Source organism: Kogia breviceps, chromosome 5 (assembly GCF_026419965.1).
Source record: "Kogia breviceps isolate mKogBre1 chromosome 5, mKogBre1 haplotype 1, whole genome shotgun sequence".
Taxonomy (NCBI): domain Eukaryota; kingdom Metazoa; phylum Chordata; class Mammalia; order Artiodactyla; family Physeteridae; genus Kogia; species Kogia breviceps.
Window position 1 is genome coordinate 42,724,778 of NC_081314.1, and position 23,957 is coordinate 42,748,734.

Consider the following 23,957-nt stretch of genomic DNA (forward strand, 5'->3'; position numbering starts at 1 on the left):
GCATAGGAGTGAGAAGTTCCGGGAGAAGGAGGGGTTACTTGCTCTACTCCTGATATCTTTTCCAGGTGGACCTCCCTGTTCCCCACACCTCCTGTGTCTGGCAATCATTTCCAGAAGTGCAGAACCACACAAACTATTCCACGACTTTGTGCCCATTTCCCACTCCCTTCTGACTCTACCCCAAATTATATCCAATAGACATGATTATTTTCACTGTTCCTCCCTTCAGGCTCAACAACGGTGGTAGAGGAAGTGGGCCGACATTTTATATGATTAGCATTAACTCATTAAACTGTGATGTTATTGATACTTATAATTTTAACTTTAAAAAAAAATTCATGACTAATGCAGAAGATGGAAAGTAATGGGTCCAGTGGCTCTGCTCCACAAGGTTGTCTAAGGACTGGAGTTGAAAAAAACTTTTGACTATCCTTTTAAGAGTCAAATTCCAGAAAAATCATGGTTTGAAAAGGTTACATTATTCCTGAGTTATTTTGAAGAAAGTTGCTTTTCCATGTACCTACTTCCAAAACATCAACATTAAAATGTGGAAAGACTAAGACCTATTCAGAGTTATAAAGGATCCAGAATAGGGAGAGGTAAAGCGTATGTTTTAATTGCATAAAATCTTTAGTAGCAATGAGTTCAGACAAGTGAGACTGTTCCATTAAGAAGGTAAATGAATATGAAAAAAATATATATGTATAACTGAAGCACTTTGCAGCAGAAATTAACACAACATTGTAAATCAACTACACGTCAATAAAATAAATTTTTTTAAAAAGAAGGTAAATGACTGAGTTGTCATTCGAAATAAAAATAGAATGGTAAGTCTATATTATATTTTGTATATTCTTTCTCAACAAACAGAGGTCGTAGTACTAGTATACCCTGAGTTCTCCCATGTCTAAAAGGAAATCAATGATAATTAAAGTTGCAGTTTTACTTACCAAGACCTGCAGACTTCAGATGATGACTGAAGAGAAAAATGGAATTATCTGTAACCTCCTGGGGGCTACTGAAGAATCATATTCCTGATACTTAAATCAGTTCTCATTCCATTAGTCTCTGCAGCCTCTCAGGGGAGCATGTTTTTCATTAATATTTAAACATTCAGGTTCTTTAATCCTAAAATTACAATTGGCATAATTTCATTAATTTCTTCAGCAATTGGTTAGACCAGCAGAATTTAATAACACAACACTGTAATTTAGGCTAAGGACAAATGAAATGTAAGTCCCCCGCCTAGATGGAGGTACACTCTTAATAAAGGGAATGGTACACACACAGACAAATGTCAAGGTGACTAGTAAGTGCAAAAAGCAGTCAGAGAAGGTATAAGTCATTACGGTTAATGTCAACAGGGAGCACTTAGAACCTTAAGAAGTTGCTCATCAAGTTTCTATTTATGGCAGAAATCAGACACTATCTGACTTTACACATGAACTATTCATGTAGTTACATGACTTTTTCATTTAGTCCTGTGGCAGTTATATGACAATGCATTCTGGTCTGGTTGCTCTCATCATTAGAAATAGTCATTCTGGGGAATTCCCTGGTGGTCCACTGGTTGGGACCGAACATGATTTATATGTAATTAACACTCAGGCATATACTGCTTGGTAAATCTCATAATAGCACTGGCCTGGGCATTCTGCTGCTGGCTCTGCAGAGAACCAGTTCTGACACTTAACCACCGTTTTCTTATTTCTTAAAGTGAGGGAGTCCAACTGGACCCCTTGCAGGTCTAAAATTCTTTGACTCTGATCATCCAGACATCTTGAACCTCAGACTCATCTTTGGTTATTTCTTCTTTATTGTATTTTAGTCACTAAGTCCTGTTGTTCCTTCCTTCAAGGAAGGAAATTGTTCTTGAATCTGCCTGTTCTATTCTACTATATCTGCTGTTATCTCATGCCTGGACCATCACAGTAGCTTTCTAAATGGTCTTCTTGCCTACAGTCTCTCCCATCCCTCGTTCATCCTGGGACATCTCTAAATTGCTCTTGAAATATCAGTTTACTTCTTCCACTTCCTCAAAAAAAAATGTTGAAGATAAAAGATAGAGATCAAACACCTTTTGGCAATTGAGGCTTTCCACAATCTTAACTTACCTTGTCACTCATTTCCTTATCCCATTACCACCTCACCTTATTCCCCTCTATGTCTCAACTTGAACCAAGACCTAGCATTTATGACCTTTAGTATATATTTTGACATATGATTCCATACTATCGTGCATTGTTGTTACTTGATTAGTTCATGGGTGAATTCATTGACTCCTTAAAAATAAGACCATTTTTGCATTTATTTGCATTCTCTACAGAACCTGATAGACACTGTGTATATGGTAGCTACGTAATCAGAACTTGTGGACTGAATTGCATGTTTTTCTCCGAGGGCCTTCCATAGGCAGCCTGGTCTTGCTTTCTCCTTTCCATCCAGAAGTCAGTTCCATCTTCAAGTGCCTGTCCTATCACCACAGCCCTCTCTCCCTAACAGAGAGCTACAGGTCCCAATTTATCCTGTTATTTTTGCAGCACTTTGTAGCAGATCAGCCATGTTTCCACTTCTGCTCTATTCTGTGTCCTCACAGTGGGCTACTTAAATAGCCCACAACCTCTGTTCTGTATAGGCCTGGACTGCAGAACAGGAGGCCTGTTGGAATTGCTGTGCCCAGAGAGTTGCAGTTGAGAGGACAGGACCTCACAGAAATAATATAGTGAAGTCGTTTGGTGACTGAGTATGGACCAAAGCTCTGAGAGTTTTTGGAGGTGTTTCCAGAAACTGGGCATGTGTGACCAAGAGTTAAGGCCAGTGCCAATTTGATAAACTGAACTGTAAAGCTAACAAAACCACAGGTTTGCTTTTGGAGCTAGATTAAAGTTAGTATCTACTCTCATCTCTTTTATTCAAGCAAAGAAATTAAGGTCCAAAGATGAGGCTGCAAATAGCTACTCAGTAACTATCTGCTGATTGCAAATAATCCAGTCAAGCTGGTCCTTGGATGGATTTATTCATTATGGTACTTCATGTCAAAAATTGGCCAACCAGTCTTAGTTTTAGTCAGCAGTTCAAGAGTAAGAAGAGCTTATTGGCATGACTTCCAAACAGACCACATCAAAGGAGTGTGACCCTGCCAACACCTGGGTTTTGGCCCATTGAAACTAATTTAGGGCTTCTAACTTGCAGAACTGTAAGATAATATAATTTAGTTGCTTTAAGCCACTAAATTTGTTGTAATTTTAAACAGCAGTTATAGAAAACCAGTGCAGTGAGAGTTGCTATTTCCTGATATTCTTTAAGAAGTGCTTCTCAAACTTTAAGATGTATACAAATTACCTGGTGGAGACTGAGAGCCCCATTTCCAAAAAAACTCCCAAGTGATACTGATACTGCTAGTCTAAGAGCTTTACTAAGTGGCAAGGCTTTAAAGCACATTAGATGATTTTACCTCTTTTAATAATCTCGGTATGGAGGAAGTGGAACCCAATGGCTGAAAGTATTGGAAGCTCCGTAGTTGACTTACTGGGAAAAAAAAAAATCCTGTCACTCAATAAATAGCCATGCAAATAGAGGCAAATTATTATTATTATTATTATTATTAATGTATTTATTTATTGGCTGCATTGGGTCTTCGTTGTTGCGCGTGGGCTTTCTCTAGTTGCAGAGAGTGGGGGCTACTCTTCATTGTGGTGCGTGGGTTTCTCATTGCTGTGCCTTCTCTTGCTGTGGAGCCAGGCTCTAGGCGCATGGGCTTCAGTACTTGGGGTGTGTGGGCTTCAGTAGTTGTGGCACCCAGGCTCAGTAGTTATGGCTTGTGGGCTCCAGAGAGCAGGCTCAGTAGTTGTACAGCACGGGCTTAGTTGCTCCGCGGCATGTGGAATCTTCCAGGACCAGGGCTCGAACCCATGTCCTCTGCATTGGCAGGCGGATTCTTAACCACTGCACCACCAGGGAAGTCCCGTGAATTGTTTATTGTTAGATTCAACAGACATAAAGTTCTGTCAAATTGCCAAAACAAGTTTTAGACTCACTCTCAATTTCTCTACTTATTGAGGACCGTAACAAACAGTTCAGAGTTTGGTGACAGTCCATGGGCCACTCTTTGAGTGATATTACTCTTTGAATTTTTTAATAATGAATATATATTACTTATATAATTGCAATTAATTATTCTAAAAATATCCAATTCAGTCTGATAATAATAGAAAATAGGTATGAGGTACTGAAACGGTTCCAAGGATGGAGTAATTTTACAGACAGAGAAGGTGGCAAAAAGGAGGTGACGTGTGGTCTGGCTTTTAAAGGCTGCACAGGTGTTTGTCAGAAGGATAACTGTGGAGGAGCATTTTAGGCAGAGGAAAAACAGGGGCCGGGGCAGGGAGGTATGAGATTGCTGGGTGTGTTGAGAAACACAGTGGACACTGTGTTTCAGCCTGCCCAGCGTTCAGTCTCCCTTCTTTCATTTTCCCTGGGGGACCCACAACTTCTCCGTTCTCACTGTAGGTGGCTGAGGTGGGGCTGACCTCTTCCCCACTTCCTCCCAGTGACTGGTTCAGGACAACAGCCAAGTCCAGGGCTTTGGCTGTACTCCTGGCCAGGGGAGGCAGAGAGGTGCTTGTTCCTGCTGGGACTGCTGAAAGGAGGACGTAAGCCTGGAGCTGCAGAAGAGAACCAGTTTGAGAATGAAGTCAGCAGAGAAAAAGAACAGAGACCAGAGATGGAAACCCAATCCAAGACTTCATATGGGCCCCTCCTTGTAGTCATATCCTATATGCTACCCCTGGGATTTTCAGTTATGTGAACAGATAACTTCCTTTTTATCCATTTCATCTTAAACCTATTTTAATTGAAAGAAGACTTACACCAGGAATATTCTGGTGTGTGAGAATACAGTGTGTGTACACCAGGGACTGATGAGTCTGCAGAGGTAGGTAGGGGCTGGAAGGTGAAGGACTCAGGAACAGGCCCTCATTTCTAGAGGCTCTCAGGACCTCTGGAGGGTGTAAAGCAGTAATTACTTCAAGCTATAATATTAAGAATAATAAAATAAAAGAACATTTACTTCCTCAAGCTTTTCTAGTAGTTTCATTTTTATTATTCTTTGTTTGTTTCCCTCTAACTGGGCCTAGGCAATTAAAAATAGAAAGGGCCAGCAAGTCCCTAAAAATGACATTTTAAAAATGATTCCATTTTCCTTTTAAGGATTGAGTTATAATTTTGAGCAGTGAAGTAGCTGACCTCATTTAGTAGTGTTTTCTGTTTCCGATAAGTGTTTAACGCAAGTGGTCTTTCACGGAAGAAACTTTTAGGAATAATAAGAATCAGCTTTTCTGAAGCTCCCTACACATTTAATTAGTTTTCTCAGAGGGAACAGCAGGTAACTTCTGGGAATCTGAGGACCACATTAGCCATTTTGAACATTATGAAATAAAAATAAATAAGCCTCTTTAAAAAATAATAAAATAAAAATAAATGAGCCTCATATCAAGTTCCCTGCATCCAGTTGTCACATTTCTTTAATTTAGAACAATTCCCTAGGGTTTTGTCTTTTATGATATCTTTCATGATTCCAGGTCAACTATTTTGCAGCATGTTCCTTAATTCGGAGTTGTCAGTGATTAGATTATGATTAGATTCAGGTTAAATATTTTCCCAGGAATACTCCATAGATGATGTTGAATCTTTCTCTAAGCTTCACAGCAAGGGGCACATGACGTCCAATTAAAACTACCACAGAGTTCTCTATTCACAAAACAGGAAACAATTCAGAGGTATCTAAATCCTACAGCCTGAGAGCAACTACTTAGAGCTGACATATAATTGCTTTAAGTGTATAGCATTTTCATACACTGGAATCTCAAAAGCAATCCAGTTACTCCTTAAGGTGGGAAGCATGAGTCAGTGGGAGATGTCTGCTGGGTTACTAATTGCTTTGCCTTTCGGTTTAAAAATATCTAGTGCATACCTAATTTTCAGAACAGAAACATAACGAACATAGTCTTATACATACGTTTAATCACTAGTGTATATTTATTCATTCAGTCCCAGCAGGACTATCTCACCTTCCAAGTTAAAAAAGGATCTGGAGGTGGGCTCTTTTAGGCATTGTTAATATGATTCCTTTTAGGCTGCTTTGCATCTGTAGACCCGGAAATCCCAAGCTGGTCTCTCTTCCTTGGGCTGAGGAAGTTCAGGGAGAAATAGGTGGCTGCAGGGAAGAGACAAGCTGGAAAAGCTCCACTGTATCCCCTCAATAGTTTCAGGAACTGTTTTTAAACGCGAAGACCAAGCATCACTTGCCCTTTGCTCGCCCTTCTCAATAAAGAACCTCACAACATTCTGCCTGCTTTGAGAAAGTGAATTTAATTAGTTATTACAGCATTTACAATTTTTACGGAAGGACTCTGGCGGTAACTCCCTTCTCCAGCTGCTAAAGGGCCATCCCAGATCTAGAGGTGGGTTTCCCGGAGGGCTCTACCGTGGGGGAAGTGAACGAAGGGGGTGGTCAGTTGGAAACCCCTTCAACCAAGTCGGCGTCAGCCTGGGGCCCACACCCCGCGAGACAAGTGCCGGGAGTGCAGACCCCACCACCGCCCCGCCCCAAGCCCCGCTACCCCCGCAAAGTTTGACCGTACTCGGCCCGGGGACAATGAACACGTGCAAAACCTGGCTGGGCTGCCGTGGACTCCGGGGGCGTAATGATTTCACAACGGTCATGACGGAGGAGAGGGCCAACCCCATCATTTCTAGGAAGGCCTGAGCCCGCCAGGCCGCGAAGGCGGCCGGGAAGAGACGCTCACATGCCGGAAAAACTGCAGAACTATAGCCACGCCCCGCGCACGCGCGGCGCGCCCTGCCCTCGCGTGGCCGCGGTCGTGCGGCTCCCTCCGCCAGCTGCCGGATCTAGCTCGCGTGCTTTCTCCGTGCGTCCGCCTTCCGCCCCTGCGCAGTCGCGTCGTCGCCCGCCCTTCCCGCCGCCCCTCCCAGCAGCCGGCCTCTTTTGACGTCAGCGGCAGAATCCTGCGGCTTAGTCCTAATCTGATGCCGAGTGCAGGGCGGGGTGGGTAGGAAGGTCGTCTGCTCCTCCCCTGGCCTGAACCTCTCTTGGAAAGGAAGCCTCTTTTGTAATTTCCTGACTTCGAATTAAGCCTTTAAACTGTGCCCGTTTCCTAATAAGGGTGAACACGCCCTCTCACCCTAGTTGATCTTCCAAACTGGGAGTTCTGTTAAAAGAGAACTGTAAAATGTGTTGTTATTTGGGTTTATTTGAAGGCTTTTGCTTGTCGTTTTTATGTGTGCCCTTAGTGTGCAAAGTGGAAGAGTGACATCCATAAAATGACGACTTTGTGTATGGAGGCTGGGATAAGCAGTACCTAGTCCGGCTTGATGAGATTAATGTGATTTTAACTTAGTTTCCATTTGAATAATCCAGGGGTGGCATTTTGAAATGCTGGGTATAAAAAGCTATTAAAGAACTTGAAGCCGTGATTAATCATTTTGTAAGCTGCTTAAAGACAACGTGAAAAGTTATCAGAAATAAAATGAGAATTTAAACTTATAAGGGGCAAAGGTTTTGTCTACATTTTACAGGCAATGAAATTGACCCAAAGATTTCTGTGATTTGCCTGAGAGGGGTGGAATTCAGGCCACTGCTTTCACCATACGAGTAATCTGGCCAGCGTGACTAAGACTGTCTTTAGAACCCGCTGAGCTTGAGCTTTTATTGCCTCTTTTCTTGTCTTCCTACCTCACTTGTTTTTTTCCACTTTCCATGATTTTCGTTTTCTTCCTGAGTTTTCTTTCTCCCCTCCCTCCCCTTTGCTTTCTCTATTTCTTTAACTTCCTCTGGTTTTTTTGTTGTTGTTTTGTGATAGTTGAGCCAGCCTTTCCTTCCTCCTTTAAATGCCTCTCCCTAAATGACCATAAAAGGAAATAGAAGACTTTTTAAAGTTTATTTCCTTGTTTTAAGGGTGTTTTGTTTGGGGGGGGGGATTAGTTAGATATATAGTATGTATATAGTTAGATATAAAATTTCCTCTTCTAAAAGCTGCCTCCTACTTCTTTCCATAGATGTTCAGTGAAAGTAGGAGTGTGTAAGAGAGAGAGTAGTGAAGGAAAGAAAAGAGAGGGAGAGACAGAAGAAAGGACGGAGTGTGTGGTGAGCTGTTTAGAATCAGAAAGAGGAGAAAAATATATATAAACAGAGACATGCTCTAAATTATACAAAACTCAACGTAAAATAACAACATAGCTGTAGGTAGTTTCTATAAAACTCAAGAAACACATCACTTTCAATCAGTCCCTGCACATGCCTCTGTGATGCATTGCCTCAGATAAGTTGTGTCTTTCACAGAATAAACCTGTAGCTTTAGCTGCCCCAGAAGAAACAATCACAGGGGTTCTACCTGTGAAATAATAAAATAATATACCAGTGATTGCAGACTACATGCCACCCCGTAGGCTTCTCAACGTGTTGGCCCCTGTGCCCAGTCCTGCCGGTGGTTTTTGTTATCCTTGTTCTACACTTGGGGAACCTAAAGCCCAGAGAATCCCTTGCCCAGTGTTACAGGCAGCAGAACCTCTGCTGCTATTTCCAATTCCATAGCCTCTGAGTGAATATGTATAATAATAAGGAATTAACATCTAATTTAAAATGAATAATAGAGTTCATTAAAGTACACTATTGCCAACTGACTGAAGTATGCTCTCTTATTATCAATTTCTCTCTTTGGTGTCTGTCTTATTCTGCTTGGTTAACAATAACTTGCAGAAGTTGGCTGGAAACATACTTTGTATTTTGCTAAAGCATTCAAAGTTACTCCTGAAGTTTGGTTTATGTCTTAATTCCCTTCATGAAAGAAAATACACTGCTCTGTATTCCATCATTTAAAAATAATTGGAAGCTTGAGGGCATTATGCTAAGTGAAATAAGTCAAATAAAGAGGGACAAATACTGTATGATCTCACACGTAGAATTTTCAAAAGTCAAACTCAGAAACAGACAGTAGAATGGTGTTTACCAGGGGCTGGTAGAAGAAATGTGGAGATATTAGTCATAGGGTACCAACTACAGTTGTAAGAGGAATGCGTTCTGGGCATGTAGTGTACAGGATGGTGACTATAGTTAACAATACTGTATTATATACTTGAAAGTTGCTTAGAGAGTAGATTTTTTTATTCCCCCTGCTTTATTGAGATATAATTGACAACATTGTATGAGGTGTGCAATGTGCTGATTTGATACATTCATGTATTGCAAAATTATTACCACCATAGTTAGCTAACACCTCCCTCCTGTTACATAATTACCATTTCTTTTTCTGTGGTGAGAATATTTAGGATCTACTCTCTTAGCAACATTCAAATATAATACAGTATTATTAGTTATAGTCTCCATGCTGTGCATTAAATCCCCAGAACTTGTTAATCTTCTAATTGGAAGTTTGTACCCTTTCACCAGTACTTTGCCATTTCCTCCACCCCCTAGCTCCTGGTGACTCTGCTTTCTGAGTTTGGCTTTTTTAGATTCCACATATAAGTGAGATCATATAGTATTTGTTTTACTCTGTCTGACTTATTTCACTTAGCACACTGCCCTCAAGTTTCATCTAAGTTGTCTCAAACAGCAGAATTTCCTTCTTTCTCATGTCTGAATAGTATTCCATTATATATACACCACATTTTCTTCATCCATTCATCAATTAATGGATGCTTAGGTTGTTTCCAGATCTTGGCTATTGTGAAATAATACAGCAATAAACATGGGAGTGTGGATATCTTGATGAGATCCTGATTTCAGTTCCTTTGAATATATACCCAGAAGTGGGATTGCTGGATCATACGGTAGTTCTATTTTTTAATTGTTTGAAGAAACTCCATACTGTTCTCCATAGTGGCTGTACCAGTCTGCATTCCCACCAACAGTGCAAAAGGATTCCCTTTTCTTCACACCTTTTGCTAACACTTGTTATCACTTGTCTTTTTAACTATGGCCATTCTAACAGGAATGAGGTGATATCTTGTGGTTCTGATTTGCATTTCCCTGATGATTAGTAGTGTGGAGCATCTTTTCATGTGCCTGTTGACCATTTGTCTGTTGTTTTTGAAAACTCTATTCTATTCCTCTGCCTACTTTTTAATAAGGTTTTTTGTTGTTTTTGCTGAGTTGTATGAATTCTTTAAGTACTTTGGAACGACTTATCAGATATATGGTTTGCAAATATATTCTTCCATTCTGTAGGTTGCTTTTTCATTTCGTTGGTTGTTCCTTTTGCTGTGCAAAAGCTTTTTAATTTGATGTAGTCCCACCTATTGATTTTTGCTTTTGTTGCTTGTGCCTTTGGTGTCATATCCAGGAAATTGCTGCCAAGACCAATGACAAGGAGCTTTTCAGCTATGTTTTCTTCTAGGAGTTTTAGGGTTTCAGGTCTTATGTTTAAGTCTTTAATCCATTTTGAGTTAATCTTTTTGAGTGACGTAAGATAAGGGTCAAATTCTTCTGCACGTGCTTATCCAGTTTTCCCAGTAAGAGTAGATCTTAAATGTTCTCAACATAATAACAACAACAAAAAATGGTAATTACTGTATGTGAGGTGAAGGATGTGTTAACTACTCTTATTGTGGTAAACATTTAGCAATATATATTTGTATCAAATCATCACATTGTGCACCTTAAACTTATGTAATATTATATGCCAATTATATCTTGATAGAGTTGGAGGAAAAATAAAAAAGAATTATTCATTTCAATGACATTTGGTAGCTGAATAGTAAAAATAGAAAATGATAAATTCTATTATTCCCATAATATCTGTGTAATACTATTTGTCTACCTTGAATTCAACAATTCACAGAAGCACTGTTCTACATTTTTTTCACATCTTTCTTTTTCTGAATTTTATCTTATTTGTTTTTTATATAGTTCACATCTTTATTGGAGTATAGATGCCTTACAGTGTTGTGTTAGTTTCTGCTGTACAACAAAGTACAACAAAGTGAATCAGCTATATGTATACATATATCCCCATATTCCTTCCCTGTTGAGTCTCCCTCCCCTATCCCACCCCTCTAGGTCATCACAAAGCATCGAGTTGATCTCCCTGTGCTATGCAGCTGCTTCCCACTAGCTATCTATTTTACATTTGGTAGGGTATATATGTCCATGCCACTCTCTCAATTTATCCCAGCTTCCCCTTCCCTCCCTGTGCCCTCAAGTACATTCTCTACGTCTGCATCTTTATTCCTGCTCTGCCACTAGGTTCATCAGTACCGCCTTTTTAGATTCCATATATATGTGTTAGCACACGGTATTTGCTTTTCTCTTTCTGACTTACTTCACTCTGTATGACAGAGTCTATGTCCGTCCACCTCACTACATTTTTTTAAAAATTCTACATTCCAGGGTGGTGATTCTTCAACTTGTATACCTTGTACCTTACCATAAGTTGAGAACCTGGATTCCAGGATGGTAGACACAAAGTTTGCTTATTCTAATGAGCATTTTATATATTAATAGGACTTTATCATTATCCTTATCATATACTGTGTTTTAAGGAAAAAAAAAGCAGGAGCATTGTTGGGGGTTAATTTTATTTTTTGTGGCTTTAAAATACAAACAAAAATAAGGGTCATATTAGTTTTTTAAATGTCAGCAATAGTATTAGCATTTTTACTGCTAGAACTGTGAAACATATAGACATGAAATAGCATTGTCACCTGAGAAGTTATGCTAATCCATTCTCTTATTAGGAAGCTTGAGGATGCAGTTTACTCACATCTGCATTCACGGGATAAAATTTGAAATGGGGGTTCAAACAGCAAGGTTGACTAACTTTATCCTTCTGTCTTATGACTAAGATAGAGGTTTTCACAATTAAGAAGCAATTTGAACAGAAAGCATGAACAAGGGATGGGCTTTATATGTTTCATTGCTCTGAAGCTATAATAGAAAACAAGTGCAAAGATTACTCCAGATTATTTTGGAAAAACTTTTATTCCAAAGTATTATAAACTTCCATTCTGCAGATGACTGGAATATTTTTGGATAATGAATCTACCCATTCATATTGACATGTCTTCGACCCTCATACTCTTTTGCAATTACTTTTGCTGCATAACGATTTGACCCAAATTCAGCATCTTGAAACAACAATTTGATTATGTTCACAGGTTTTGTGGGTCAGGAATCAGACTGGGCACAGCAGGGATGGTGGACCTCTCCTCCTTCAGATTTCAGGTCTCATCCCTTGGGCTGGGCTGCCTCAGGGCCTGGGACTGCCAACAGAAGTAATTGCACTTGTCTTCTTTATGTGGCTTGATTTCCCTACAGCTAATGTTCTCAGGGTAGTTAGACTTTTACATGGCAGCTCAGGGCTCCAAGCTTGAGTGTTCTAGTGTGTAAGGCTGATGCTGCATTACCTTTTATGACCCAGCCTCATTATTGTGTCCACTGTAGTCTCTTGGTTGAAGGAGTCATAACCCTGCCCAGAATCAAGAAGTGTGCCCAGTGCTTGCTTTGGGAGCACATACACTAAAATTGGAACAATACAGAAAAGATTAGCATGGCTGCTGCCCAAGGATGACACGCAAATTTGTGAAGCATTCCATATTTTTTGCAACTAGAGATTATCATACTAAGTGAAATAAGAGAAAAATAAATACCATATGATATCACTTATATGTGGAATCTAAAATACAGCACAAATGAACCTATGTACAAAACAGAAACAGACTCACAGATATAGAGAACAGACTTCTGGGTGCCAAGGGGGAGGGGGGTGGGGGGGATGGACTGGGAGTCTGGGGTTAGTAGATGCAAACTATTGCATTTAGAATGCATGGACAACGAGGTTCTACTGTATAGCATGGGGAACTATAACCAATCTCCTGGGATAAACCATAATGGAAAAGAATATAAGAATGAATATATGTGTATAACTAAGTCATTTTGCTGTACAGCAGAAATTAACACAACATTTTATTTTATTTATTTATTTATTTTGCGGTACACGGGCCTCTCACTGTTGCGGCCTCTCCCGTTGCGGAGCACAGGCTCCGGACGCGCAGGCTCAGCGGCCATGGCTCACGGGCCCAGCCGCTCTGCGGCATGTGGGATCTTCCCGGACCGGGACACGAACCCGTGTCCCCTGCATCGGCAGGCGGACTCTCAACCACTGCGCCACCAGGGGAGCCCCAACACAACATTTTAAATCAACTATACTTCAATTAAAAGAAAAAAAGTGTGCCCATAGGACCCCCACGCACCATCACCTCTCCATGAAAGGAGTGTCAAAAGACTTGGGGCCATGTTCTAAAACTGCCACTTACTCTAATAACCAACTCTCTCCCATTCAACTCTAAAATAATTTTCCTTCAGATGTTTTCTCAAAGTGAATACAATGTATTAATAAAATTCCCTACATGGAATCCAAGGCCACTGAAACTGCCATGTAATTATTTTTCTTTCTCAGGGGAAGCAGATGGAATAATCAGACTGTGCTTACTGTTTTTAAACAAGGCTGCCAATATCTGTATGTCCCTCCTGAGAGATGGGCTGCATTTCTGCAATGAGGGAGGAAAACATATTATCATCCCTTGTTGAAGAAATTAACTTTTTATTTAAAAACCATGCTTGCTTGAGCAGACGCAAGAAGAACTACAACTCTGCACCCTGTGGAAGGAAAACCATATTCACAGAAAGACAGACAAAATGAAAAGGCAGAGGACTTTGTACCAGATGAAGGAACAACATAAACCCCCAGAGAAACAACTAAATGAAGTGGTGATAGGCAACTTTCCAGAAAAAGAATTCACAATAATGATAGTGAAGATGATCCAGGACCTCGGAAAAAGAATGGAGGCAAAGATCGAGAAGATGCAAGAAATGTTTATCAAAGACCTAGAAGAATTAAAGAACAAACAAACAGAGATGAACAATACAATGACTGAAATGAAAAATACACTAGAGGGAATCAATAGCAGAATAACTGAGGCAGAAGAACGGATAAGTGACCTGGAAGACGGAATGGTGGAATTCACTGCTGCGGAACAGAATAAAGAATGAAAAGAAATGAAGACAGCCTAAGAGACATCTGGGACAACATTAAGTGCAACAACATTTGCATTATAGGGGTCCCAGAAAGAGAAGAGAGAGAGAAAGGACCTGAGAAAATATTTGAAGAGATTATAGTTGAAAACTTCCCTAACAAGGGAAAGGAAATAGCCACCCAAGTCCAGGAAGCTCAGAGAGTCCCAGGAAGGATAAACCCAAGGAGAAACATGCCAAGACACATAGTAATCAAATTGACAAAAATTAAAACAAAGAAAAATTTTTGAAAGCAACAAGGGAAAAATGACAAATAATATACAAAAGAAATCCCATAAGGTTAACAGCTGATTTCTCAGCAGAAACTCTACAAGCCAGAAAGGGGTGGCATAATATATTTAAAGTGATGAAAGGGAAGAACCTACAACAAGATTACTCTACCCAGCAAGGATCTCATTCAGATTCAACAGAGAAATCAAAACGTTTACAGACAAGCAAAAGCTAAGAGAATTCAGCACCACCAAACCACCTCTACAACGAATGCTAAAGGAACTTCTCTAAGTGGGAAACATAAGAGAAGAAAAGGACCTACATAAACAAACCCATAACAATTAAGAAAATGGTAATAGGAACATACATATCGATAATTACCTTAAACTTGAATGGATTAAATGCTCCAACCAAAAGACATAGGCTTGCTGAATGGATACAAAAACAAGACCCGTATATATGTTGTCTACAAAAGATCCACTTCAGACCTAGGGACACATACAGACTGAAAGTGAGGGGATGGAAAAAGATATTCCATGAAAATGGAAATCAAAAGAAAGCTGGAGTGGCAATAGTCATATCAGATAAAATAAACTTTAAAATAAAGAATGTTACAAGAGACAAGGAAGGACACTACATAATGATCAAGGGATCAATCCAAGGAGAAGATATAACTATTATAAATATACATACACCCAATATAGAAGCACCTCAATACATAAGGCAACTGCTAACAGCTATAAAAGAGGAAATCAACAGTAACACAATAATAGTGAGGGACTTTAACACCTCATTTACACCCATGGACAGATCATCCAAACAGAAAATTAATCAGGAAAGACAAGCTTTAAATGAAATAGACCAGATAGATTTAATTGATAATTATAGGACAGTCCATCCAAAACCAAGAGATTACACTTTCTTCTCAAGTGCACATGGAACATTCTCCAAGATAGATCACATCTTGGGTCACAAATCAAGCCTCAGTAAATTTAAGAAAATTGAAATCATATCAAGCATCTTTTCTGACCACAATGCTATGAGATTAGAAATCAACTGCAGGGAAAAACCATAAAAAACACAAACATATGGAGGCTAAACAATACATTACTAAATAACCAAGAGATCACTGAAGAAATCAAAGAGGAAATAAAAAAATACCTAGAGACAAATGACGACAAAACCACGATGATCCAAAACCTATGGGATGCAGCAAAAGCAGTTCTAAGAGGAATGTTTATAGCAGTACAATCCTATCTCAAGAAACAAGAAAAATCTCACATAAACAATCTAACCTTACACCTAAAGGAACTAGAGAAAGAAGAACAAAAAACCCCAAAGTTAGTAGAAGGAAAGAAATGATAAAGATAAGAACAGAAATAAATGAAATAGAAATGAACAAAACAATAGTAAAGATCAATAAAACTAAAAGCTGGTTCTTTGAGAAGATAAACAAAATTGATAAAACATTAGCCAGACTCATCAAGAAGAAGAGGGAGAGGACTCAAATCAATAAAATTACAAATGAAAAAGGAGAAGTTACAACAGACACTGCAGAAATACAAAGAATCCTAAGAGACTATTACAAGCAACTCTATGCCAATAAAATGGACAACCTGGAAGAAATGGACACATTCTTAGGAAGGTATAACCTTCTAAGACTGAACCAGGAAGAAATAGAAAATATGAACAGACCAATCACAAGCACTGAAATTGAAAATGTGATTAAAAATCTTCCAACAAACAAAAGTCTAGGACCAGATGGCTTCACATGTGACTTCTATCAAACATTTAGAGAAGAGCTAACACCTATCCTTCTCAAACTCTTCCAAAATACAGCAGAGGGAGGAACACTCCCAAACTGATTCTATGAGGCCACCATCACCCTGATATCAAAACCAGACAAAGATACTACAAAAAAAGAAAATTACAGATATATCACTGGTGAATATAGATGCAAAAATCCTCAACAAAATACTAGCAAACAGAATCCAAGAACACATGAAAGGGATCATACACCATGATCAAGTGGGATTTATCCCAGGGATGCAAGGATTCTTCAATACATGCAAATCAATCAATGTGATACACCATATTAACAAACTGAAGAATAAAAACCATATGATCGTCTCAATAGATGCAGAAAAAGCTTTTGACAAAATTCAACCCCCATTTATGATAAAAACTCTCCAGAAAGTGAGCATAGAGGGAACCTATCTGAACATAATAAAGACCATATATGACAAACCCACAGCAAACATCATTCTCAATGGTGAATAACTGAAAGCATTTCCTCTAAGGTCAGGAATAAGACAAGGATGTCCACTCTTACCCCTATTATTCAACATAGTTTTGGAAGTCCTAGCCATGGCAGTCAGAGAAGAAAAAGAAATAAAAGGAATACAAATTGGAAAAGAAGAAGTAAAACTGTCACTGTTTGCAGATGACATGATACTATACACAGAGAATCCTAAAGATGCCACCAGAAAACTACTAGAGCTAATCAATGAATTTGGTAAAGTTGCAGGATACAAAATTATTGCACAGAAATCTCTTGCATTCCTATACACTAATGATGAAAAATATGAAAGAGAAATTAAGGAAATACTCCCATTTACCATTGCAACAAAAAGAATAAAATACCTAGGTATAAACCTACCTAGGGAGACAAAAGACCTGTATTCAGAAAACTATAAGACACTAATGAAAGAAATTAAAGATGATACAAACAGATGGAGAGATATACCATGTTCTTGGATTGGAAGAATCAATACTGTGAAAATGACTATACTACCCAAAGCAATCTACAGATTCAATGCAATCCCTATCAAATTACCAATGGCATTTTTTACAGAACTAGAACAAGAAATCTTAAAATTTGTATGGAGACAGAAAAGACCCCAAACAGCCAAAGCAGTCTTGAGGGAAAAAATCGGAGGTGGAGGAATCAGACTCCCTGACTTCAGACTATACTACAAAGCTACAGTAATCAAGACAATACAGTACTGGCACAAAAACAGAAATATAGATCAATGGAACAGGATAGAAAGCCCAGAGATAAACCCATGCACATATGGTCAACTAATCTATGACAAAGGAGGCAAGGATATACAATGGAGAAAAGACAGTCTCTTCAATAGGTGGTGCTGGGAAAATTGGACAGCTACATGTAAAAGAATGAAATTAGAACACTTCCTAACACCATACACAAAAATAAACTCAAAATGGATTAAAGACCTAAATGTAAGGCCAGATACTGTAAAACTCTTAGAGGAAAACACAGGAAGAACACTTTTTGACATAAATCACAGCAAGATCTTTTTTGATCCACCTCCTAGAGTAATGGAAATAAAAACAAAAATAAACAAATGGGACCTAATGAAACTTTAAAGCTTTCGGAAAGCAAAGGAAACCTCAAACGAGACGATAAGACAACCCGCAGAATGGGAGAAAATATTTGCAAACGAATCAACGGACAAAGATTAATCTCCAAAATATATAAACAGTCCATGCAGCTCAATATTAAGAAAACAAACAACCCAATCCAAAAATGGGCAGAAGACCTAAATAGACATTTCTCCAAAGAAGACATACAGATGGCCAAAAAACACATGAAAAGCTGCTCAACATCACTAATTATTAGAGAAATGCAAATCAAAACTACAATGAGGTATCACCTCCCACCAGTTAGAATGGGCATCTTCAGAAAATCTACAAAAAACAAATGCTGGAGAGGGTGTGAAGAAAAGGGAACCCTCTTGCACTGTTGGTGGGAATGTAAGTTGATATAGCCACTATGGAGAACAGTATGGAGGTTCCTTAAAAAACTAGAAATACAATTACCATATGACCTAGCAATCCCACTACTGGGCATGTACCCAGGGAAAACCATAATTCAAAAAGACACATGCACCCCAATGTTCATTGCAGCACTATTTACAATAGCCAGGTCACGGAAGCAACCTAAATGCCCATTGACAGACGAATGGATAAAGAAGATGTGGTACATATATACAATGGAATATTACTCAGCCATAAAAAGGAACGAAATTGGGTCATTTGTAGAGGCGTGGATGGTTCTAGATTCTGTCACACAGAGTAACGTAAGTCAGTAAGAGAAAAACAAATATTATATATTAATGCATATATGTGGAGCCAGGAAAAATGGTACAGATGAACTGGTTTGCAGGGCAGAAATAGAGACACAGAGGTATAGAACAAATGTACGGACACCAAGGGGGGAAAATGGTGGGGTGGTGGTGGTGGTGTGATGAATTGGGAGATTGGGATTGACATATATACACTAATATGTATAAAATAGATAACTAATAAGAACCTGTTGTATAAAAAAATAAATAAAATAAAATTCAAAAATTAAAAAAAAAATCATTCTTGCTTGCTTTTACTCTTTGTTCTTTGGATATACAGTATATGTCTCTGCAAAATGACTGACTGAGGAGAAGGTTATGTGTTAGCAATTCATTAAAAGTAGTTAAAACATGCCCCAGGGCCTGGATTTCAGGGGCAAAATTTAAGGGGGTGTCCAAAAATCATTTATCAAGATATTTTAATGTAGTATTTAAAAAAATCAAAATTAATGCCAAGCAATCTATAATAAAATGTCAAAATTTTAAATAAAGCCATATCAGTTTCCTAGGGCTGCTGTAACAAAGCACCATAAACTGGATGGCTTAACAGAAATGTATTGTCTCCCGGTGCTGGAGGCTGGCCACTTACAGGGAGAAACCTCATGTCTCTCCCCTAGCTTCTGGTGATTGCTAAAGTCTTTGGACTTTCTTGGCTTGTAGCTGCACCACTCGAATCTGTGCTTCCATCTACCCCTGACCTTCTTCCCTGTGTGTCTCTGTGTCTTTCCTCATCTTCTAAGGATGCCAGTCACTGGATTTAGAGCCCATTCTAATCCAGTATGATCTCATCTCATCTTAATCTAATTATATTTGCAAAGACCCTATTTCCAAATAAGGTCACATTCTGAGGCTCCGGTGGACATAAATCTTTGGGAGACACTATTTAACACTGTAGACAGGATCAGTATTACTGATTTTCCCTTTTGCCTCAGGATCTAATATGACTCAGCGTGGTCTCCCCCATTTTAGTAGCAAGCATAGGCTGGCCACTGCCCAGTGAGCTGCTATTATATCAGTTTTGTGGTCCAAGACTTAGAAGGCGGCTGTGTGTGTTCTTCCTGAGAACTTTCACCTACTCACCTGCCTCAGCTTCCACATACTTGTATGATGACTCTGAAATCTATCTCTCCAGCCTTGCTACTTTCCTGAGTTCTGGTTTCCAGTATGTTTAAAAAATTTATTTATTTATTTATTTTTTTATAGATAAGATTTTTAAAAAATATTTATTTTATTTATTATCATTTATTTTTGGCTGCGTTGGGTCTTCATTGCTGCATGCGGGCTTTCTCTAGTTGCAGTGAGCGGGGGCTACTGTTCGTTGTGGTGCGCGGGCTTCTCAGTGTGGTGGCTTCTCTTCTGTAGCATGGGCTCTAGGCATGTGGGCTTCAGTAGTTGTGGCTCGCAGCCTCAGTAGTTGTACAGCACGGGCTTAGTTGCTCCACAGCATGTAGGATCTTTCTGGACCAGGGCTCAAACCCGGGTCGCCTGCATTGGCAGGTGGGTTTTTAACCACTGTACCACCAGGGAAGCCCCTCCAGTATGTTCTGATTACCTGTTCTATGTGTATAACTATACTATACCCCCCTTCTCCAAGGCTTTTAGGATCATTTCTTTAGCCCAAATGTTCTGAAATTGTACAGTGATGTAACTTAGATTTTTTTTTTTTAATTCAGTAAGTTGGGTATTAAGTAGATGCTTTCAATCTGGAAATTCATTTCTTTAAGTTTGAGGGAATGTTCTTTTATTATTTATTCAATAATTTTTTCCCTTTGCTTTGTTCTCATTTCTTTCCAGAACTTCTATTAGTCTAATGTTGGGGCACCTGGAATTTTCTCCTAATGTTCCTATCCTTTTTCCCTTTTTTGTTTTTTGTTTATTTTATGGGAAGTTTCCTTAAAATTCTCTTCTAACCTTTCTTTTGAAATAGTTTTCATTCTGGTTATTATACTATACCCTAATTAGGGTTAGGGTTAGTTTTTTTTTTTTTTTTTTTTTTTTTTTTTGTGGTACGCGCGCCTCTCACTGTTGTGGCCTCTCCCGTTGTGCAGCGCAGGCTCCGGACGCGCAGGCTCAGCGGCCATGGCTCACGGGCCCAGCCACTCCGCGGCATGTGGGATCTTCCTGAACCGGGGCACGAACCCGTGTCCCCTGCATCGGCAGGCGGATTCTCAACCACTGCGCCACCAGGGAAGCCCAGGGTTAGTTTTCAAAAGCCCATTTTTCTCTGATTGCTTCTTTCTTTTTTACAAAAACTTTAAAGTAGCGCTTTATTCTTGCGTCACGGGTCCAACAGTTTTTCTTCTTTTTCAGAGGACACTAGTTACTTTGAAATTTTCTTCTGTTGTCTGCATTCTGTTTCTTCAATTTTTTTTTTTTTTTTTCCTTTTTGCCTTGCTCTGTGTCTCTTATGTTGGAGATTTCCCTAAAATGTTTGGTGATCCTTGGCTGTCTGTTTGTACGTAAGAGTGAGGATTGAAAAAGCTGATTTTGGTGGGAAGGGGAAGCCTGATGCATGGAGGATGAAGGCGGGAGTGAGCCCATCTCTAGAAGCCTTGCCCTCTGTTAGAGCACAGGAGGATCTATGGCTCTCTAGTTTTGGAGGGGGTAAATCGGTCTGGTCAGAAAGCTTTCAGGGAAATGAGTGGGCAAAGGGGCTGGGAACTCTTGCAGACCAGTATGTAGGTTTCCCCCCAAATTATTCTATTTTCAATTTACTTCTGGCCCCTGCCTTTCCACGGGCAAGGGGGAGTGGCACTTTTTTTTTTTTTTTCTCGGTACGCGGGCCTCTCACTGTTGTGGCCTCTCCCATTACGGAGCACAGGCTCCGGACGCGCAGACTCAGAGGCCATGGCTCACGGGCCCAGCCGCTCCGCGGCACGTGGGATCCTCCCGGACCAGGGCACGAACCCGTGTCCCCTGCATCGGCAGATGGACTCTCAACCACTGCGCCACCAGGGAAGCCTGGGAGTGGCACTTTTGATCTCTGAGTCTCCAGAATCCTGGGATGGGATAGGCTTGCTAATCACTGCTCCCTGCTCTGTGGGTGCTTTGGTTTCAGCTTTTTCTTAGGTTAGTCACATTCAGCTATTGGGTTGCCAGCTTCCTAAAAATGTGAGTTGGTCTACTGTTTATATTTTTCTTTATTTCCTTGTGGATTTATAACTTTTACTTCTCTGTCTTTTGAGGGGAGTTTGAGAGAGGAGATGAAAAGCAAACGTTCAATTCTCTATCTTTTAGGTAATTAATAATTCATTATTAAACTTTGTAGACGATCACTGCATGGTTTTCCCTTAGAAGAGGACTTCTTCAATCACAAATATAATTAAATATGTTAGTACTTTATTTTATCATGGGATTAAATGTTCCACCGGTTAAAGGAACTCATATGTATTAGGGCCATCTAGTGGACAACTTGAATTTAGCACCAAAGGCCTTAAATGCAGCAGGGCACTTTCTGAAACCTAGGAAAAGAGCTAGAAAGCATCACTTACTACCATCACTTACCTTGGTGTCTGTGTGCAAAATCTCCCCAAATAGAAGTGTTTCCTCTATTATATGGAAAGAACATACACATATTTATTTTGTAGTTTATTTTAGTACATATTTTATTTCATCTTTATGGCTATCTTAAAGTCTAATTGTTGAAATTTAAAATGTTTCTCTACTAATATCCTTGTGGGAGATGAAAAAATAACTGATCTGACTGTTCCCCTTTCTTTATAACAGGCTTTTTATTCAATGAGGATTAGATTCTATTTCTTTCTCCTCTGGGATATTTCACTAGTCTATGGCTGGCCTTTCCTAGGAATTAATTGAAAAGGAAATGGCAGATAGGATTAAGCTGCTGGACCCAGTAGAACATTAGAGGCCAGGCCTGGAGGTACCTGTGGCCAGCTGAGACAAGTTGCCTGTGAATTATGCTGCTCTGTGGTTATTAAGACTTCATGTTACACCAGTGAATTGAAAAGACGTAAGTTATCCAGTCTCTCAATCTTACCCTCAATAATTTACTTAAAAAAAAAAAACAAAACAAAATACCCTGTTCTGGAGATTTCAGGCAAAAATTTAAAATTACTTTTCTTATTTCATAACTCAAAAGGATTTTAGGGCTTCCCTGGTGGCGCAGTGGTTGAGAGTCCGCCTGCTGATACAGGGGACGCGGGTTCGTGCCCTGGTCCAGGAAGATCCCACATGCCGCGGAGCGGCTGGGCCCGTGAGCCATGACCGCTGAGCCTGCGCGCCCGGAGCCTGTGCTCCGCAATGGGAGAGGCCACAGCAGTGAGAGGCCCGCGTACCGCAAAAAAAAAAAAAAAAAAAAAAAAAAGGATTTAATGATTTTTATGTCCATAGCTGCAGGACTGGTTGTAGATATTCCTAAGCCTCCATTCAGCCAAATCATGAGAGTTCCCACAGTGTCAAAATATATGAACAGCCAGTGCTTGAGCCAAGTGCAAAGCAATTAGGATTTTAAATAGGTCAAGTATGAGCTGAAACTTGCTACATAATGTAAATGCCATCTAGTGGCCAAATGTCATTTTTAGTCCTCAATCAAAACAGTTTTGGTGCCTTCTAGTATTTTACTTAGAGTGATTTACCAGATAGTTTTGAATTAGGGATATTATAGCTGCTTCTGTTGTTTGAGTGAAATGGAACTGGACTATTTCCTGACCATAAAAAGTGTTTAACAGCTTGAAATGTGCCTAAGTCCTAGCTCTTATTCCAGATGCATCTGCTCGTATGGCTGCAAAACAAAGAATTGTTGCTTGGTTTGGCTATTAGGTCATTAAATAGCACCAGTAGTTATAATTTATTACTTTGTAACTGATAAGTAAAAAGAAGTATTATATGTATTGTGAGGTAACTAGTATAGGAACAAAATTCTAAATAATGATGGCTAAAGGGTTTAAAGGATCAACAATTTTCAGTCTCACAAAATTGAAGAGCTATGAGACATATCATTGCCCATAAATGAGTGCCATGGGCAAGCAAATTAGTGTGATATAATAATGGTGGTGGTAGTAGCAGCAGCTAACATATTGAATGCTTAAGTGCCAGACGCTATTCTGAATACTCTGCTTGCATTAACTCACAACAACCTAATTAAATAGGTACTATTGTTATACCCATTTTATAGACAAAATTGAGGCACAGAATGCCCACTAGTGAAAGGCTGAGTAGGGATCAGAATATTTGGACTGTCCTTTGGTCTCTTAGCTGCTTTGGATTTTGCTTAGTACTACTTTGGTTAAAGGATTTGGGGAGAATCATGAAAAGTCCCTTTAACAGAACCAGGGCACAGTCAGCCTTGATCATCCTGGGCTGGGGCTCCACGTAGGGTTGGAGATGTTGGCTCAGGGATGAGGTGGAGCAAACAGGGTTCGCTCTGGTCCCTGAACTACCTGCTGGGTCCTTGATCTACCTTGGTTAGACCTACCTGCTCTCTTGGCTCTGTGGGGGTAAACTGCCCCTGGAGAATTGAGAGTAAATTT

General features: G+C 39.6%; 1 long non-coding RNA gene and 1 other non-coding gene across 4 annotated transcripts; one reads left to right on the top strand and one right to left on the bottom strand.

Moving 5' to 3' along the window:
- Positions 1-3,962: 3,962 nt before the first annotated feature.
- On the bottom strand, positions 3,963-6,831 carry LOC136794321 (uncharacterized). 3 transcript variants are annotated; one of them, XR_010840917.1, is made up of 3 exons: positions 6,673-6,831; positions 6,069-6,349; positions 3,963-4,664 (listed from the first exon to the last, which is right to left on the bottom strand). It is a non-coding gene; the product is annotated as an uncharacterized lncRNA (long non-coding RNA). The 3 variants fall into 3 exon arrangements; XR_010840915.1 differs by having other exon boundaries at positions 6,069-6,214; positions 6,673-6,814; XR_010840916.1 differs by having other exon boundaries at positions 6,069-6,352; positions 6,673-6,814.
- Positions 6,832-12,511: 5,680 nt separating this feature from the next.
- Positions 12,512-12,618, top strand: LOC131757913 (U6 spliceosomal RNA). Its single transcript, XR_009336060.1, has one exon. It is a non-coding gene; the product is annotated as a U6 spliceosomal RNA (small nuclear RNA).
- The last annotated feature ends 11,339 nt before the right edge of the window (positions 12,619-23,957 follow it).